The sequence below is a fragment of the Pinus tabuliformis genome, chromosome 3_1 (assembly GCF_031772625.1).
Source record: "Pinus tabuliformis cultivar Carrire ecotype Pingquan chromosome 3_1, CPIR1, whole genome shotgun sequence".
NCBI classification, from domain to species: Eukaryota; Viridiplantae; Streptophyta; class Pinopsida; order Pinales; family Pinaceae; genus Pinus; species Pinus tabuliformis.
Window position 1 is genome coordinate 579,429,890 of NC_142301.1, and position 18,564 is coordinate 579,448,453.

Sequence of the window (18,564 nt, forward strand, 5' to 3'; positions counted from 1 at the left end):
TTCACTTGATTTTGGCCATGTAATCACATCATGTAATTGAATTTCAAAAATTAAATGGGATGAGGGGATTACTTTCTTAGGATGTTCAAGGTTCCTTGTTGCAAGAATATGAACTATTTTGATAGTCATTAAAGGTTGTCTGTCGAGCCTTAAATGACTTCTTCATGAATTAAATTGGGATGCAAAAAAATTATGTAGGCCGATGCTACCTTGGAAAAAATTACAAGGCAGGAAGGAAAAAGAAATTTATGAGGCTTAGAGGTTGTACAGATAGCTAGGAAAAAACAAAGGAAGAAAATTTCGACTTTTGGGGGATTCATTTCATCCGTTCACTCTCTCTCATTCAACTATTATTTGAGTAATAAAGGAGTATATTTTTGGGGTTGGAAAAAGTATGGAATAAAACACTTCAGGTGAGGAGGATTTTCCTCTTCAGTCCCCATGATCTAGAGGGTGGAGATCATTTCTCATAAAATTCCTAAGGACTGGGGTGGAGGAAATACTTTTGGAAAATTCCTAGAATTTTTTGGAAGCACCACTATTGTTTATTTGATTGGTTTTGGGTTATAGAGTCCCTATAATTGGGTGGAACTTCAATGTATATTTTCATTGGCTATGTTATAGTTCGGTTATGGAAAGAGATGGTAGAATCTATGGTTCTTGGTTCATCTATTGGTTATATTTAATTTCCAAGAATAACCTCTTAGTCTCTAGAAGTTGGCTCGGGGGTGACAGTTGCAAGTGAGGAATAGTTGTAGTTGTCTATGGTTGGGTGGAGAGTCCTTGTCCCAGACTTAGTTGCCCATAATATTTAAGATAATTATTTTTTTTATACTTGCAATTTTAATGAATGAATGTCTCTTTTCTGGTTGAATGATGACAACAATAGTTGAGGAATTCTTGTGATCTTTCTATTTAAATTTCATAGTAATGTGGCTTGGAAAGGAATTCCCTAGTTAAATACATTGATATATGTTTTTACTCTTAAATTTACGCTGCATTGACTACTTGAAATGCACATAGTTTACATTGATAATATGAAAATAAAGAGACCCTATTAAATGGTTATTGTGACTGTGATTTTGCTCTAAATTCTCTAATATATCTATATATATATATATATATATATATATATATATATATATATAGTGAGAGAGAGACACAGAGAGAGAGAGAGAGAGAGAGAGAGAGAGAGAGAGAGAGAGAGAGAGAGAGATATTAACATGTTGCAAGAGCCCTGTGTCATGTCAGATTTGGTTTGGTTCCCTTAACAAGAGATAGAGGTACCATATCTATATTGGCCATTGAAAAAGCCGGCAATCAAACCTTCATCAAAGTTGGGGATGATGTGCACTGGTGAAACCTTGAAGGTGTTTTTCTTCCTTAGCATAAGCCAACACATAGTGGGATGATGAGGAACCAGGATGGCATGTCCTAGAACTCCCATCCTAGAGGTGCAAAGAAAGTATATGAAAGGAGGTGCCAAGGTGATGGGACCAGGATGACATGTTGCGGAGGTGCAGGAAGGACTATTGAGGAAGAGTGTGAGGACAATAGGGATTGAGATTACATGTCTCAGAGATCCCATCTAGGAGGTGCACAAGGGGGTATGACATGGAATTGCTAGGGTGATAGGACTGGGATGATGTGTCCCGGAGGTCCCACCCAAGAGGTGCAAGGAAAAGAACCGAGTTGAAGCGTTGGGAGGAATCATAGCACGAGGATGTGGTGGTTCAACACTAGGGAGAAGGCCGATGGAATGGTCCCCAATTGTCATCATGTGCACATCAAAAGAACCTGTAAGTGGGTTGGGGAAACAAGAAATTTCCTTCTCCGACTCCCCTGCAGTGGTTTTGGAGAAGGTGATGGAGGGTGTCAGAATGAATATGAGGTGTTGATACACTAATCATTGGTTTCTTCTTTGTGTCCATTCTGAGGGGTAACCTCCTCGTAAACACCATCCAAATTGCCTTGTAATAGTTTCTTATGGCGACTTCACTAACCAAACATGAAAGGATTTTTCTAGAAGCTGCAAGTCTTTTATGCGATGTGTTGATTTATTAGGGGTCCCAGGGATTAATATATGTATGGGTAGGACCCGTCTAATATGGGTGTGTGGAATATTTATATATGTATATAAATATTAAAGAGGCTTAGTTAGCATATGCTTAAGGTTACTTACGGAAAAGTTGATTCTTTGATTAGTAAAGGTGGTCTAAATTTTGGATGCCATGATTAGTAGCCTTGGTATAAATGATGAATTTAAATTAATGCTTGGTCTCAGTGTAGAGGCTGAATGGAATTCATGATATTGGCTTGGGCATAATAGTTGATCTCCAATAATAGTTAAGAGGAGAGTGAAATATTTTGAGAGCTGACATGTGCATGTAGCAATATTAGTTCTAAAAATTATGTTGAAAATAAGTAGGATTATTTGTGTCAATGGATTTTGCGACATATCACTAATATGTAAATTGAGGTCTGTGTACAATTACATGGAAGCATGCTTATTACAAATGGGAAAAGGTATTGGTATACTACTTTGTTTACTAATGCACTAACATTTGAGTGTATGTGGCAACATATTGCGAGGCTTGGTGGAAGTGAATGGAAACATGTATCATGGCATGACGCTATAAGAGATGGATCAAGTCCATTTTGAATGAGAAAGAGAGACATCCCTCCCAAGGAAAAGAACCTTTAGGATTTTGGAGGTTGATCTCAAGGGCTTAGAGTATGAGCTAAAGATCTGTAGGGCATAACTTAGGAAACTCACTAGGAAACAACTACACCTAGTTGAATGGCATGATGAGCTGCAAAAGAAGTTGCTAGAGATGAGATACTAAGATGAATCGTCAAAAAGGAAGAATGGAAGCGGTAGGAAGAGGAATCACGAGACAAAAGAGCAGAAGAGGACATTCTCATGTTGGTGTTGTCAAGAAGAGCATCTGAAGAAATTGTCCCACAAGAAGTATAAGAAACAAATTAGCCCCTATGAGACGCAGGAACATGAACTAAAAATACAAGACACCAAGGAGAAGGAGGGGATGTATAACCTCAATCTCCTTGAAATGTACATAAATGTGCTAAGAGATCCGCTGTGAACTTTTGGGGAATGTAAGACTTCAAGGTTACTGTTAGTCTTGTAAAGAAGTATTGAATTCATTTGGTGTATGAGTATGCATATGTACATGTATACATATGTATACATATGTACACTTGTGTGATGGTTAGAAGTGCCATGAATGTTGGATTCATGGGGACAAAATTTTATTTGGACACTATTGTTTCAAATGAATGTGTTCCTTGCATGAACACAAGAGGTTTTCTTAACCTTGATTTTGTCTAATATTATGTGAATATGTGTTATACTCATGAACATGCTGATGATTAAGTGAGTATATGTAATTCCATTTCATTTGACAGAATGTTGTTATAAATCATTCTTGTATAAGGATGAATTATTGTGCTAATAAAAATTGAGGAATATATGCATATTATGTTTGGGGTGACATAATGAGGTTATCCAATGAGTTCCCTTGTTTTGTGAGAAATCCAATGAGAAAGTGGGAATTATTATTGATCATTACTTCTATCACCATGTGATTATGAAATTCATGTTCACATGTTTGTATTATGTTTCTAACCAAACAATATTGACTATGATGTCAATAGGTATATGGATTACCAAGTAGAATCCTTGGTCAAGAGGATTGTACATATAATCCACTAGGTGTCATGCCTTTGGGGTGATAAACAAATTAGAAGGATGGTTGGGACCTTGAGAAATAATGGAAACCATGAAAATAGCACAAAAGAGGTTTCTTTGATACTTTATTTGTAACTCTTCCACCACCAACAATCAATAATGAGGATCCTTTTCCTACTCCTTTTTTTATTTGTTTTGATTCACAATATTTTTTTTGTGTTATTTAGTTTATTTTTGGTTATGCATTATTTCAATTACATTTAATTCTTTGTTAGTCCATATTCACTCACTAATATCATCCATTTTTTTGTATGCTCGTTGTAGGAAGAAACTAGCTGTAAGGAAGGTGTTTTTGGGACTCATAGGCAACCAAACACACAATAAAATATCTTACTAGAATCTTGGAACATGGAAATGTTGTGTCCTTGCTTAGACCACAATCAGAGGCCTTATTAAATTCATTCAAGCCTAATATAACCGAAGTTTTATAGAGCCGACCCTTTAGTTAAGGAATAAACTATTTTTGAAGAAGCAAGATTGGAATACGTAGAAGAAGAAAGGCAGAAATAGCTAGAAGAAGAAGAGAATAGAAAAAGGCATGATCAAGAGCTTGTTCAAGATATTTACGAGTAGATATCAGCCCATTGTAGAATAGATTATCAGTCAACATTTGCCTCCCCTCATAGGTGGGTAGACCCCAGATGATGAATAAGGAATCTCTCCTCAAGATGATGACGTGATCAAGGATATTATCAACCTGACCTTCAATCAGTTCTAGAACGTATAGGAAAGGGGTAAATATTTCCCTAATAATATGACACATACTGATTTCGTTCACACATAAAGGGTGATCATTAATGATAACAAAAGGAATCCACAGACGAATTTAGCAGCGAACTTGGCCCTTGCAGGAGCTTCAAAAGAAAATACAAGTTTCCTAATAGAAGTAAACAAATAGACGGAAAAGGATTTAGATGATGCAAGATAACAAATAGAACAACTCCAAACTGAGAATCATAGACTATCTTCCACACATTCTTACTTGAAAGAGATTCAACCAACCATATATGGTGAGATCCATGCATTGGGAAACACCATGAGGCAAATTTATGAAGAGTTGGTCACCTTGCATAAGGAAGTAGTTCCATTACATGATATGAAAATGAGATTGCGAGAAAATTTGAAAGCAATCCATGAAACACTACAAGAAAAAAGGACATTGGTGAGGGGCAAAAAATGTCACCCTAAGCTCATTGGTGATGGTCAAAAGAGCCATCATCACTAAAAAATGAACGTCACCAAAAGTATAGGTGTTATGGTGAAATTCAAAATCCCTCACCAATAATGATTTATAATGATGGATAGCGACCATCACCATTTGATATGAGAAATGGTGACAGACCATAGCCTCGGTCACTGAAAACTTAACGTCACCAAAGGTGGCGTCGCCAAAAGTATAGGTGTTATGGTGACATTCAAGGTCCGTCAAGAATATTGATTATAATGACAGATAGTGGCCATCACCATTTCATATGAACAACAATGATTTATTGTGATGGATCTTTCAATGCCATCACTATTGGTACATATATATGGAAACGTTTGTTGACTGTCACCAAAATCCGGATTGCCAAAATTATAGGTGTTGTGGTGACATTCAAGGTTCATTACGAATAATGACTATAATGACGGACAATGACCGTCACCATTTCATATCAACAACAACAATTTATGCTTACGAACCTTTCATGGTCGTCACTATTGATGTGTATATATGGTTGTGTTCTTTGACTGTCACCATTTCATATTTTGGTGAGGGTCGAAAAATGTCACCATAAGCTCATTGGTGATGGGAAAAAGAGCCTCTCTCACCAAAAACTGATCATCACTATTCCATATGGATATCATGGCACGATGGAATCAAACCACCAACCTCGTGTTTGTAAAGAAAGTTCTCTTCCATTGAGCTAGCACCCTTTAAAGAATTAGACTTTTAAAAATTATATCTTGAAACTTCATAAATTGTAAATTCTACACCTTTCAATAAATTAAAGTCTCGGCAACCATTTACTAAACAGGCAAAGAAGCATCGAAGTTGTATGTCCCTACCTAATGGTTATGGAAGTTATGAAATGTGGGTGGAGGGAAAAATAGTTATGTATAAGAGAATCAATATGTTTAGTTGAATACTCAATTAGAAGTGAAACTATGAAGACATTTATAACCTATATATGACCTATAACTAGAAAATGCACCAAATATTGCAAAGGAAATGTCATAAGTGGATAGCATATGGAAGAAGAGCACTGATGAAGAAAGATGCAATATGTTATAAGTTGAGTGAAAGAAAAATCTCAATGTTGTTGCTAATGGGTGTTTAGATATCTGAATGAATATCTAAACTTATGTGCAAATGTAACACGGATCTCTGGAAACCATGAACGATATATATATATCTATATATATATCTATCTATATATATATATATATATATATATATATATATCTATATATATATATATATATATATATATATATATATATATATATCTCCCCTTCATATAAACCAACATGCAATTTCGAATTTCACAAGTTCGCACTCAAAACATGACAACAACCAACAAATAAAAAAATTTGACTTGGACAGAACGCAATAACTTCACCTTCATTCTTGATCTACTTCTGTTTATTTGAATTTGACTTGTGACATTCTTTATCTGACGAGGAATCAAATTCATCACTATTATTAAATTCAACCAACACGAACTTTGGATATCCCACTGACATTTGCATTTTTGTTGACATGCCTGAAAACCATGGAGATCCATGTTGATAGTAGAATAAGATGTGTGTCTGCTACTCAAGAACACATTCCTTATTAACCATTGTTACCTGACAGAAACCAAAGATACAACACAATATCATCATACACAAAATACCTTACCAAAATATGTTCTTAATTAATATACTTTGTATTTGAAATAATGGAATAAAATATGTTCTCTTTCTCTGCTCAACATTTGATGATAATAATAAGAATATTTGATGAAGGGTCTTCCCCATCTTGGGGTTTTTCCCTGGCTTGAGCCATATTCTCATGTCTTTCTGTCTTCGCTTGTCTTCGACATCTATCATTTATGTTCTTTCGTCAGTTACTATTATATAATGTCTAATGTGATTGGTAGATTTATTAATGGGAATATGGTTGAATGAAGTATCTAACCTAATAAGAGAACATGTTGACTGAAAATTAACATGGTATCGAAGCTCAGGTGAGGAAAATCCCAAGATTAAAGAGATTGAAATCACTAAAGGATTTCAATGATACCTCTAGATCTTTGTGGTAAATCAAGTCAGAGTTCAAATCTGGGTTATTTCTTAAGGCCTTCTTCAAGCCCTAATCAGTAAACATGGGCACCAATCCTAAAGATATTCAACTATCATGGGAAAAAGTTGGAAGACATCAAGGTATGTTCCTATACTTTATAATAGTCCTACTCAACAAGTTTAAGATTGTATCATCATCGTAAGATTATGGAAAGATATTTTCTATGATCCTTGGAGGTAAGGTCAATCCTCTACAGATCTTTGTTTGAAGTACTATTCTCATCTCTAGAGGATTGATCAAGTGTAGGAGATATCTATCTAAGATATCGGGAATACTTCAGATAACACGCATAGGCTTGCATTCATTCTATCATTACTTTTGAAGTTGAGATTATTTCCTAAGAAGTTACAATCATGGACATCGATCAAGGGTACCAAATCCTAGACCAAAACATATTGTAGAAGGGTCCCATAATCTAAAATTCCTCCATCAAATTCTGAGCATGATCACCATGATCATCGATTAGTATCAACTGTTCAGCACTTATTCTCTCTATCAGTGCCTCTAGTTTTGGAAATGTATTTTGCTTTGAAGATAGAAATTTTTTGTGATAGGGTTAAGTCACTATGATTCCTTGCTTGAAGGATTGAATCATGTGACTTGTTGCAGGAATAAGGCCAAGGGATTGTGTAAGAGATAAGTTAAAGAAGGATCATATTGATCTCAAGAGGTAGATTATGGTTATGTTGGAGGTATCCCTACAACAAGGTTATCGATAATCTGAGCACAGGAAGGCTCGATTATTCAACCCCGGGCACTCGATGGTCATTTTACACAATCTCTCGGCCTCCTTGAAGATCATTGTTGTAGTGAAATTATAGTATATTCCTGTTGGTGAAAGTTGTAGTAACTATGCATACTTGGTTATTATTATTTGGAAGGCTCATATCTGAACCCTGTGGCATATTGAACTTGCTCATTGAATGAAGCATGATAACCTTTTCATTGACATAACTATGTGGCCTCCTTGAGAGAGAATTGTTTCATTATACCATCCTACAACTCGCAAGTTGATTGGCTATTACCTTTATATCTACGTGAGAATGAAATTTTAAATAAGTCATCTTTGTCAAGATTCTGACAGAGGTAGACTGTAGCAGCAAGACCAAGATGACTCTAGGGTAGTGTATTGAATAGACAGAGGTATGTTTACAATTATGAATAATCGTATGAAAATTCTAGTTCTAAATATGTGTTGTTGCATTAGTATAAAGCATATCATTGAACATGTATGCAACTAAAAGTAACATATACCTGAAGAAGACAACCTTTGCAGCAAACCAATATAGATATTTTTTAAGCCCTCTTCTTGCTTAATCTTTAGCAGTATCAAGCAGTAAGGGACATAATCAATGCACTCTACTGTGGCATACTTCTTGGAATTGTTGGGTTGTGTTATATTCTTCCCATGACTAGCCCACGTAGTTAATCGAGGGGTTAGAAGGGGGGGGGGGGCAGCAGAGCCCCCCCTATCCGGGGGGTTTGAGGGGGGCAGGTAGCCCCCTCTATGAGGTTCGGGGCAGCGCCCTGAGGAAAATTGTTTTGGTCCGTATATTAGGTTGGGCGGACCTACCCATGGTTTTTTGCATGGTTTTCGCACATGGTTTTGGACGCGATGGTTTTCGGTCCATGGTTTTGGACGCGATGGTTTTTAGTCCATGGTTTTGGACACGATGGTTTTCAGTCCATGGTATTAGATGCTTCGGCATGTATAAATATGTATTGTAATATTGAAAGGAACATACTAAAAAATCAAGTTGGTAGTCCCAATTTGGGGATCCAGGGGAAAATCTCTATTTATATTTGTTTTATGTGTTATGCTCTCGTATTATTTATTTTCTATTCTTAGAATTAAGATGCAGGTAATTTTTGTACGAGGTTAAAACCTACATTTGGTATCGGAGCTGTTTTGGCTTCAAGGGGACACCTTTGTTGCTAGGGGGTTATGATCGGCCCTGTGGTAGACCCTGTTCAGTGGGAGATCTGCGGGATCGATTTTGGTGGTGAAAGAAGATGGCAAGCAGTCAAAAGATAGAGATCGAGAAATTTAATGGTCAGAGTTTTGAGTTGTGGAAACTCAAGATGGAGGATCTATTGGTGGATAAATATCAGTGGATCGTGCTAGGTCCAGGTACTAAACCAACAGGAGTGTCTGGTGAAGAATGGAAGAAATTGGATCGGAAAGCAAAGAGCACAATATGATTGTGTCTCAGATTCAGTATTGTTGAATGTATCAGGGGAAGCTACAGCTAAGGCTTTGTGGGACAAGTTATGGACTTTGTACCAATCTAAGTCTCTGGTGAATAAACTATTCCTACGGAAAAAGTTGTATAACCTGAGGATGAAAGATGGAGACTTGGTGACAGAGCATCTGAACACATTTAATACAGTGGTAAGTTAGTTATTATCTGTTGAAATTAAAATTTCAGATGAAGATAAGTGCATCAGTTTGTTGTGTTCTCTACCAGATTCGTGGGATACTCTAGTTATTGCAATAGGTAGCAATGCAACTGCCTTGCAGTTTGATGAAATAGTCTCATCCTTGCTGACGGAGGAGATGAGATGGAAAAATATGGAGAGACAGAATGGTGATGCCTTGTCTGTACAAGGACGGTCCCAAAACAGAAACAAAAATAAGTCATCGAGTGGGAGATCTAAATGTAGAGGGAGATCTAAATCTCTAGAAAAACTTGTAAAGGTAGTTTGTTGGAAATGCGGAAAGGAAGTGCACTACAAAAGGGACTATAAATCTAAAGCTCCTGACAAAGGAAAGGGATCTAATGATGCTCCTTCTGCAGAGGTGAAAACCATCTCAAATGAAGGTGGGGATGTGTACTTGGCTTCTTCAAGTACACATGTAGATCATGAGGCATGGTTGATTGACTTAGGTGCATCCTTTCACTTCACTCCCCATAAAGAGTGGTTCTGCAAGTATGCGAAATATGATGGTGGTGAATGTCTTATTGGGTGATGACAAGAAGGCTAGAATCATTGGTTGTAGAAAAGTAAAGTTGAAGTTGCAAGGTGGAAGGGTTAGAACACTTTCGGGTGTTCTGCATATTCTTGCATTGGCCAGAAACCTTATTTTTGTAAGCAAGATGGATGATGCAGGTGTAAAAACAGTGTTCGAGAAAGATACCTGCAAGATGGTTCGGGGAGCACTAGTATTGATGCAGGGAGTTCGTATTGGAACTCTGTACAAGCTGCAAGGTATAATTATTATTGATGGGTGCAACTGTTCTGTGGTTCCTGAAAGTGGAGCAGAAAATATAGTGGTCTCTGGAGAAAAGACCATACTATGGCATCAAAGGCTTGGACATATTGGAGAGAAGGGCCTTCGAATACTTTATGGTAAATGTATGGTAGAAGGTATGACTAATAGCTCTCTGGATTTTGATTTTTGTGAAAATTGTGTATATGGGAAGAAGAATTGGGTGAGTTTCCCCTTTGGTGGTAAGACGACAAAACAAATATTAGAGCTTGTTCACAATGATGTGTTTGGACCAATGAAGGTTCAATCACTTGGTAAGTCTGTGTACTATGTATCATTTATAGATGACTTATCAAGGAATACATGGATATATTTCCTCAAGAAAAATATGAAGTCTTTGACAGGTTTAAAGAATTTAAGGCTCCGGTGGAAAACCAGACAAAGAAGAAGATAAAGGTGTTGAGGACAGATAACGGTGGAGAGTTTTGCAGTAAGGAATTTGAAGGATTATGTAAGAAGTGTGGTATATCATAGCATAATACTACTCCATATACACCTAAGCAAAATGGAGTTGCAGAAAGAATGAACAAGACATTGATGGAAAGGGCAAGAAGCATGCTTAGTGGTGCCAGTCTAGGATAGGAATTTTGGGCAGAGGTGGTGGAGGCTGCATGTTACCTGGTCAACAGGTCACCTTCATCAGCGTTGGAGGATAAGACTCCACAAGAGGTATGGACTGGTAAGAAACCCTCTCTTTCACATCTAAGGGTATTTGGATGTGATGCATATGTACATGTTTCAAAGGACAATAGAACAAAATTGGATAGTAAATCTGATAAGTGCATCTTTATTAGGTATAAGGATGGTTTAAAGGGTTATAAGATTTGGAACCCAGTAACAAGGAAGGTTGTGTACAACCGAGATGTGGTGTTTAGAGAGGTTAAAGACATTATTAAACATGAAGTCCAACCAAAGGAACCTGAAAAGATAAAGTTTGAGCTAAAGGAGGAAGAATCATACTCTATAACAAAGGAGGAATCATAAGATGAAGAACCACAAACTCCAGGTGTGAGAAGATCAATTCGAGAAAGAAGGCAGCCAAAAAGGTATAGTCCATCTGTTTTTTGTTCAAATTTTTCTTTATCTATTACTGATGATGATCTTAGAACTGTGAAGGAAGCAGTAGATTCAAAGGATGGAAAACTCTGGAAAGAGGCCATGGTTGATGAAATGGCATATTTGCAGAAAAATGAGGCTTGGGATCTGGTGGAGTTTCTGGCTAGAAGGAAACCCATTGGCAGAAAATGGGTGTTCAATAACAAGACAAATGCAAAAGGAAAGGTAGAGAAATACAAAGCTCGGTTGGTAGCAAAAGGTTATTCCGAGGTGCCGGGAATTGATTTTGGTGATATTTTTTCTCCTGTTGCCAGGGTAGCTTCTATTAGATTATTTCTATCTGTTGATGTTGCTTTTGATTTTGAGGTAGAATAGATGGATGTGAAGACAATATTTGTTCATGGGGATATGGAAGAGGAGATCTACATGAAGCAACATGAAGGTTTTGTAGTGAAGGGTAAGAAAGAACTGGTATGCAAGTTAAAGAAGTCTCTGTATGGGTTAAAACAATCACCAATGATGTGGTATCAGAAATTTGATACATTTATACAGGGACTTGGCTTCACCAGAAGCAAAGTAGATCAATGTGTGTATTTTAAATTAATTGGTGACTGTGTTATTTATCTGGTCTTGTATGTGGATGATATGTTGCTGGTTGGAAATGACAAAGAAATTATCCAGGATTTGAAGACTCAATTGTCCTCCAAATTTGACATGAAAGATCTTGGTGCTGTAAACTATATTTTGGGCATGGAAATTAAAAGAGATCGAGCAAAGAGGAAGCTCTGGTTAAACCAGAGGAAGTATGTCGAGACAATACTGCAAAGGTTTAATATGCAGGATAGTAAACCGATGCAGGTTCCTATTCCTGTAGGTGTGAAGTTATTTGCTGAACAATGTCCCAAGACACAAGAAGAGGAAGAGGACATGTCCCATGTTCCATATGCAAGTGCAGTCGGTAGCTTGATGTATGCAATGGTCTGTACTAGACCAGACATTGCACATGCAGTGGGAGTATTGAGCAGGTTTATGTCAAAACCAGGAAAGGAGCATTGGACAGTAGTGAAGTAGGTTTTCAGGTATTTGCGTGGCACTAGTGATTATGGTTTGTGCTACCAAGGAAGGCCATCATTGGATAGAGTCTTGGATATTCGTGGCTTTGTTGATGCACACTAGGCTGGAGATCTGGATCAGAGAATATCTACAAGTGGGTATGTGTTTAACCTATTTGGAGGTGCAGTCAATTGGATGAGTAAGAAACAATTTGTAGTGGCACTATCAACTACAGAGGCAGAATACATGGCAGACACTCGTGCAAGCAAGGAAGCAGTTTGGTTGCAAAGATTATGTTCAAGTATGGGGTTAGTACAGGAACCTATAAGGATAGACTGTGACAGCCAAAGTGAAAATTTCTTGGCAAATAACCCTGCTTATCATTCAAAGACAAAACACATTGATGTTCAGTATCACTTTGTGAGGGATATGATAGAAGACAAAAAGGTGTTGCTGGTAAAGGTGGACACTTTGAAGAATACTGCAGATGCATTGACAAAATTTGTGAGCTCTGAGAAGTTCTCTTGGTGTAGAGAAACAATGGGCATTGCAGGGCTGGATAAAGGACTAAGCTCTCCTGTGGCCCCCTGTGGAAAGAAAACAACAAGTGGGAGAATGTTGGGTTGTGTTATATTTTTTCGACGACTAGCCCACGTAGTTAATCAAGGCATTAGAGGGGGCGCGGAGCCCCCGCTTCGTTGCACCGATTGCACAGTCGGGGGTGGGTAGCCCCAGGGAAACTTTTTTTGGACCCAATATTAGGTTGGGCGGACCTACCTATGGTTTCATGCATGGTTTTCACACATGGTTTTGGACGCGATGGTTTTTGGTCCATGGTTTTGGACACGATGGTTTTCTATCCATGGTATTGGATGCTTTGGCATGTATAAATATGTATTGTAACATTGAAAGGAACATGATTAAAAATCAAGCTGGTAGTCCTAGTTTTGGGATCTAGGGGAAATCTCTGTGTATATGTGTTTTATGTGTTATGTTCTCGCATTGTTTATTTTATGTTCTTAGAATTCGGATGCATGTAATTTTTATACGGGGTTAAAACCTACAGGCATTTGTTGTCATTAGTACTTCATAGTTATGTAGTAAGGATTTGAAGTGAGACATACTTTCATCATTTAAGGAGGTTTCATTGTTATAATTCTTCTATAGCAACATTTGTCAGTAAGAGTGTTTTTGCAACACTGTAAAGGTACAAAAATCTACTCAGTCAAAATATTGAAAACTGAAGCAGCAACAAAGGTATGTGTGTAGTTGGGGTATCAAAATTCAGTTGTAAGAGTTTCTTTGTCTAAAGATCATGATGCATTTGAAGGGGTTTGTAGTAATCATTGTAAATGGGCCTACCATATATATCTCCAAATCAATTTATGGACTGGAAGTTTGCTTCATTCTTTTAAGGGTTTCATTAAGCTCATTTACAGGTGGTTTCATTCTCCATCTGTAATTTAAGACAATTTGAAATTCCTAGAAATAGAAGGTTCGACCCTCCACTCACTGTTCTATGTATATCGTTCTCATGATTTGGTTATTCTGATTCATTTGGTATCACTGTGGTATTAGCATCTCTATAGCAGACGGTCTCCAAGTTTAATGAAATATCACTAAGAATTGTGCCAAAAAATTTAGTATGTATGTCATATTGTTGCTCCTCTTCTTCATGTGGAAGGCATAAGAATTTTATAAAAATAATGAAAATATAAACTAGGGATATGTTGGAACCCATCAATTTTCCTTTTTTGTATATGGTAAGAGAGGAATAAAAGTCCATGAGGATAGTAATTATGTGCATGTGAAATCATGATAGTTCTTGGAATGACAAGCAAGCCACTAATAGTGACTCATGGTAATTGTAAGTGGTCATAAAAATATAAATGGAAGTTTGTATCGAAGGATTTTAACAATCATTATTTGTTGCTAATTGAGAAAGTTTAAGGAGTCCAATATAGAGATAAATTATCAAAAATCCTTAGTGATTGAGTATGGTTGGGGAGGATATTAATTTATCCTCTCAAGTGCCTGAGATAGACCAAGAAAACTGTGTATAATCATACTCAATCACTAAGGATTTTTTATAATTCATATGTAAACTTTACATTAATTAGGAAAATATCTTGAGAAAATAGAAAACACATTTAATCAATTGGATTTAAAATATTTGAAAAACCAGTACTTTTGAAAAGATTGATTTTGTGCTTGCAGGGGCTTGCCCATGTGGTCAACAATTGTTGATGTTGTTTGTAATTCTGAATTGATGGCAGTAGGGCTCCAATGAGGATGCTTCTGCTTCACACCAGCTGAAATGCCAGCTATATGTGGTGTCGCCATGCTTGTCCCTGGTATCATGGCAAATCCTTCTCCTTGATAATTGACTTGATCAATGCCATTAGGAGACCATGCTACCCATATTAGACCAAGACCAAGAAAACTATGTATAATCATACTCAATCACCAAGGATTTTTTATAATTCATGTGTAAACTTTACATTAATTAGGAAAATATCTTGAGAAAATAGAAAACACATTTAATCGATTGGATTTAAAATATTTGAAAAAGAAAGTACTTTTGAAAAGATTGATTTTGTGCTTGCAGGGGCTTCCCCATGTGGTCAACGATTGCTGATGTTGTTTGTAATGTTGACTTGATGGCAGTAGGGCTCCAATCAGGATGCTTCTTCTTCACCAAAGCTGCAATGCCAGCTATATGTGGTGTCGCCATGCTTGTCCCTGATATCATGGAAAATCCTTCTCCTTGATAATTGACTTCATCAGTGCCATTAGGAGACCATGTTGCCCATATTATACCAAGACCAAGAAAACTGTGTATAATCATACTCAATCACTAAGGATTTTTGATAATTCATGTGTAAACTTTACATTAATCTGATCCTTGAATCACTCTCCAGTCCTCCATCAATAGTTGAAGATGCGCAAGACAGAAAATGAGTTCTCCATCCGCAATTGTGTTCCAATGCTTATGTGGGTTTTGAAGAAGGGCCTCCACGACTTGGTATCCAAGAAGGTGCTTCTTCTGTAAGGGTGTTGCGGGCTACAAAAATGGTGATTTCAGAAGCCAATCATGGAGGAAAGAGCTCTCAGAAACTGGTGAGTTTCTTTTACACTCAATTCTTCAACAAGATGGGACTTTGGGTGAAATTCTAGATTCGACCCTAATACAAGAAGGAGATATTTTAGAAATATTAAAGGGTCTATGTGAATTTAGAGAATGGAAGAAGGCAAGACACGCCCTCCAGGAGAAACAATTAATCATGAGAACTTTAGCTAAGTTGTCGCAAGAAGGAACCTCAAAATCACAAGGACCTACACTTGGCACAGACTGCTTATTCATGCTTCTGCGAGAATTGAAGATTTGTGGGTGGCCTGGAATGCCACTACCTTTGACATTGAAACATCGATATTACTTACAACCAATACCCAAAGATGAAGTTTGCAGTAGTTAAAACCAATAAGTATTAAATTGTTGTGGAGATCATTTTCCAGTAAATGTCAAAGTAAACTTGAATAACAAATTATAATTATGACAAATTGTCCTAATTTAGCGTAATAGATATCAGCAATGAAGAGCTAAAAAAGATAGTAAAATACAAGCATTTACCTTCTTCTTCTCCTCTTCTTCGAGACGCCTCTCCTCTTCCTTCTAGAAGATATTTGCTTCTGTCTTCAAATCCCTGCACACAAAACACGATCCTAAATAAATAATTATGGTTTGCATTACTCTGAAGCATTAAGCAGTGAAATGGCTTCAAACCTTGGCAATGAATGTACCAAAAAAAATTGGAAAAACAATAAGTGTAGGGACAAACAAATGAAAAAAAATTCAAACGAAAATCACAGTACAAACACATTATTTAATCAAATGGTTCTTTGCGCTGCAACAATAGGGTTTTTCAACACCTTTGCAAGGTAATTCTTCCTGGCTTCCATGTCATCAGCAGGTCATTGATGTTGTGTCCAGCAAGGCAACCCCATGAATAACCTCATCGCCTTGACATAATTGGTTGTATCGAGGGTAAAACGGTGGTACATGCCGGATGGGAGGACTATGAGATGCCTTTTCTTTTTGCAGAAGTGTATTGGATGTCGAAGTAACCTCCTCCTTCGAGAGCAAATTGGATCTCATCTTAGGCATGGAGGTGCTCAGTGAAGAAGTGTTTGATCTTTCCTTCATAATATTCAACCTATCATTTTGCAGCCGTCACTATATCTGCATAATTATAACATCGTTGTTTCTTGATGTTTTCAAGGTTAGGGTTCTTTTCATAGTTATCAACGTCCAGCTCCCATATAAGAACCCCAAGCTCTTGCAGATGGTGAGGAGAAATGGGGTAGCTAGGGTGACACTGGTGCGATATCCTCCAATCATCTTCGGTCAGGTTGTAGTCTCAAGCTTCCACCACAGAAGTTGTCTGCATGGCATAAACTTCCATTAAATACTTGACGGAGTACAAGGGGTGACTCTGAAGGAATATGTATTCATTCAACGTCTTGGCCCAACTATTGGCCGTGAATGGACAAATGAATGAATATAAAATCAATTCTTATGATTACTACTCAATTCTTGCTAGGAACAATTGTAGGGGTTGCATGGCATGAGGGTTCACGTTGGGAAATAGACATTGATTGTTGGTCCTTTGTAACATTTCTGATCGTGTTTTTTGCTCCCCAAATCCCTTTTTCCTATTAAGTCCTCAAGGAAGACTTTAGAAAAGATATAATTGGTCTAATAAATAATTTTTTAAATTGGAAACATTGGCAAAAAAATTGGCATAGATCTAACGAATCGTGGACCAAAGTTTTATAGGATTGTGAATGAAATTACCAATTATATTATAAAGAAACATATAGAATCTTCAAACTTAGAAAGAAAAAATAAGAAATATTTCTTTTATATTTACGACCATTCTAAAGATTGGCCAAGGTTTCTAGTTAGAATAATTCCCCTAAGAGTTTAGGGTGAAACCCTAACCAACAATCGACTATAACAGACAGAGGAAGTTGTAAGGCATTATTGCAAAGGATCTTGTATCGATCTCTACAATAAGACTGTATCATACGTATTTATTTGTTGTATACTTTTTATTTAGAAGTTGGTTTCTATTGTTTTATTTCATTAAAAAAAAAAAGGAATAAAGTGTTTGGACTCATTACTAAGGTAAGATATCCAAGACTGAAAGAGATTTACAATTAAATGAAGATATTTACCTCCTACGGGAAATTTCAGCTTTCGAGGTAGCCTCTCTTTCAGCTACTTCACGCTCTTGTTCCTCAATGTAACTCTTCATCTCCCTCTCCTTCATAATCTTGTCCTGAATATCAGCTTTCAGAGCTTCTGTCAGCTCCTTTACAAACTTATCCACGATGGCGTTGATGTGCAGCTATATTTCTTACGAAGATTTGAACCCTAAACCTTCCTCCTTCCTTCATCTGATCTGAAAATCCTGACCCACCATGTCACGTGTGCCCTCGGGGAAGACTGGCTCAATGGAAAAAATGTGGAAGCCAAACCCTAATGCCCCTTCTGGGATATCTCATCTCAGCAGCCCATTTTCCCTATGGACGTTGCCTGATACCTCTTTACAAATTCCTCCTCTTCCTCCCGCTACTATTGGCTAAGCACTTTTCATAATCCTTGAAAGGAGGAATGTCGAAATCCTTCAAAGAAGGAATCGCCTCATTTTCATCATCTACAAAACACAACCAAAGTCAAAATAGAGGAAAAAACAAACCCTAGGAAGCAATAACAATTTCTTAAATGTAGAGAGATCGCTAATAGTGGCAGCTCACCTGAAGAAAATTCATGCTTGGAGTTGAAAACATTCTTGTTGGGCGTATTCTTCTACTTGTATGCCTCGTCAAAGCTGCCTAATTTATTGAAGGGTTCCGACATGGCTTCGCCATTGATGCACAAGTAAGTGAACGTATCAAAATCGGGCCATAAATCCCTGGGAGTTATACATCGAGATCGGTTGGCGGGAATGAAATCCACAATAATGGAACCTCCACACATCTTTTTGTTTTAAAAATAGTTGCTTCTGCCTCCGCAAAACACAA

The 18,564-nt window shown here is 37.2% G+C and overlaps 1 pseudogene; it reads right to left on the reverse strand.

The window, feature by feature from the left end:
* Nucleotides 1-16,365: 16,365 nt before the first annotated feature.
* On the reverse strand, nt 16,366-16,940 carry LOC149188316 (uncharacterized; annotated as a pseudogene).
* Between the last annotated feature and the right edge of the window lie 1,624 nt (nt 16,941-18,564).